General features: G+C 41.2%; 1 protein-coding gene across 1 annotated transcript in view; it reads right to left on the bottom strand.

Annotated features, from left to right (window-relative positions):
* Positions 1 to 2,723, bottom strand: part of SAMD3 (sterile alpha motif domain containing 3) — a 72,368-nt gene that overhangs the window by 67,063 nt on the left and 2,582 nt on the right. The window lies entirely within an intron of this gene.

The raw sequence follows: 2,723 nt of genomic DNA, 5'->3' as shown, positions 1-2,723 counted from the left end.
GTGTAAGGGAAATTAAAGAATCTGTTCTGGAAAACAATGTATTCTAATTTTGTAAATAAACTAGTATGATAAATAAATAAGAGAGGAAAAAATGTCCGTTATCTGCTGGATAAAGATTAATGATGTCTTTCTGACAATTAAGCTGTATAGATCATCCTTAAAAGAAAGAAATAAAAAGAGCCCTTAACACACACACACACACACAAAAGATTAATAATGTCTTCTCATAAAGCCCTGGACAAACAGTATTCTAAGTCTTGGTGAGCTTTAAAATTTGTTTTTTTAACTGGTTAAGCAAAGTCAAGCAAATGTAATATTTGCTACTATTTGGTGGTGATGTTAGGGGCCACCAAGCTGGCTGTGACTCTGTGACTCTTGTGTACCGTCAAGTTGGAGTTGACCCATAGCTGACTTTTCAGAGGCAGTAAATTGCAGAGGAGGAGACTGGCCATCTTTCTCCTGAGGAGCAGCTTGTGGTCTAAGCCCGAGTCCTTTTGCGCTCACTGTGCAACTCCTTGCCCTAAACCAGCAGAGCTCAAGCACGGAAAAAGGGAGCACTGCTCAATCCTGCCCATTCCCACAGGCATGGCTGTGTTCAGGCTATTGTTAGCACAGAACTAACTGTTTGGTCTACGAGAGAGAGGAGAAATTTGCTGAAATATTTTGAGACTCCTAACATCATTAACTCCATGTGAGGTACTGTAATATTTTTCACGACCTACGAAAGACACAGCAATAGTGCCAGCATTTAATAAAATCAATCCAATCAGTGGAGGGACCAGGAATGAAGCACAGACTTCCCGGCAGTGCAGCCAGTTCTCATTTACTAGAGGACATTACAAGCTAAATTGCTCGTGGAAGCAGCCACCACGCTTCTTCCACGCTGCGCCTACAGCATTAGCAAGATTCCAGTTAACTGAAGGGAACTTCCAGCTCAAAAGCTCTTCCAAGAGCAAAGGGACAGAACTGAGCTCTTTTAGAGGTCCACCCCGTCCCTAGTGGATAGTGGAAAAAGCATGCGCAGAGAACACCGTCAAAAATTACATGTTAAAAGTATACTTTTACATAATTAAAAATAAAAACCAAGTCCATTGCGATAGAATCAGTTCCCATTCAGTGATTTCCTATGGCAGAGTGAAACTGCTCCCAATGTTTTACAAGGTTATAATCTTTATAGAAACAGACTGCTTTCTTTCTCCGAAAGAGCATCTGGCATGTTTGAATTTCCAAGCTTTCAATTTGAATCCACGTGCTTAAATGCCTCCTTCTCTCTCTCTCCCCCCGTGTCTCTCTCTCCTCTCATAGAGGGTCTTCCTCTCCTGCGCTGTCCCTCCACCCTCCCAAGCATGATATCTCTCTCCAAGGATTGATCCTGCCTTGCAACATGTCTAAAATATGTCAGATGGAGCTTCAGGATCCTTGTCTCCAAGAACCAGCCTAGCTTCACCCTCTCCAAGACGAACTTATTTGTTCTCCTAGCAGTCCATGGTCCAGCACCAAAGCTCAAAGGCATCAACTCTCCTTCTATCATCCCTGGTCATTATCCAGCTCTCTGTTGCATGGCAAGCAATGGCAAAGACCATGTCCTCTATCAGGCGCACCTTAGTCTCCAGACTGAAATCGTTGACCTTTGTTCTCCTAATTTCTTGCCAGATGATTGTTCCAGCAGTTTCAACAGAGTGACAAGTGAAAAAGCAACTGGAAATATACCTATTGTGAATTGTTATCATTTACAAAGATCTGAATCTTTTTCTCTCTCACCCTCCAGTGGGTTTTCTGAGGCTGTAAATTGTAATGAAGGAGAAACTAGTGGATTTGAACGACCCAATTTTGAGTTGGTAGTGCAATCCATTATCCACTAGTTCACCAGAGCTCCCCTAAATAAGATGTCAAATATCCTGTTCAGATGGTCTATAAATCTTTTTCTAAATAACACACCAGGCAGTCATTCATCATTAAATAGAATTTGCATGCAAGTTAAAACCCACCTGCTAGATCTGGAATGCTAGTGTAGACTCTTAGAATGGGTTGCAAATCATTAGTTATTCTGTTCATTTCATTTTACAATTTAAGAAACAGACATTAAAAGTCAAGCAAAATCTCCAGTGTTAGGTGAGTGGCTGATGGCAGAACAGGGATATCAAGTATTTTGTGCCTAATTTTAAGGTTCTTTCTGTTAAGCAATTACTTATGTACTAAAAACCTTTGACAACAAATTTGTTGTTGCTGCTGCGTACCATTAAGTTAGAACTGACCCACATCTGACCCTGAAGCTGGTTTTCACAGGCAGTAAATTACATGGGAGGAGAATGCCCCTCCCCCTCCCCCAGAACAGCCAGAAGATTTGCATTGTTAAGACAACTCCTTACCTCTAAGCCATCAGGGTTCCAAGCTACAACCCCCAAATACCGCAAATAAGCACTTCCATCCCACATAGGGCTGCAATTTCTTATCAAACCATAAAATCAATTCTATTGCCATTGAATTGATTTGACTCATGGTAACCCAATAGAACAGAGTAGACTTAGGAGGCTTCCAAGGCTATCATTTTGTCTGAACAGAAACTGCTGTGTTTTTCTCTTGAAGAGTGGCTGGCAGTTTTGGATAAGCAACTTTTCAATTAGTAGCTCAGCACTTAACCACTGCACCACACAGCTTTTTTATTCCACAGTAATTCAACCTAAATATGAACGGTTCTTAAAAGTGTGTCATGGAGTTGTACA

This window comes from Elephantulus edwardii, unplaced genomic scaffold (assembly GCF_000299155.1).
Source record: "Elephantulus edwardii isolate Elephantulus edwardi_28Jun2011 unplaced genomic scaffold, EleEdw1.0 scaffold00039, whole genome shotgun sequence".
Lineage (NCBI taxonomy): Eukaryota > Metazoa > Chordata > Mammalia > Macroscelidea > Macroscelididae > Elephantulus > Elephantulus edwardii.
This window is presented reverse-complemented; position numbering and strand designations above follow the sequence as displayed.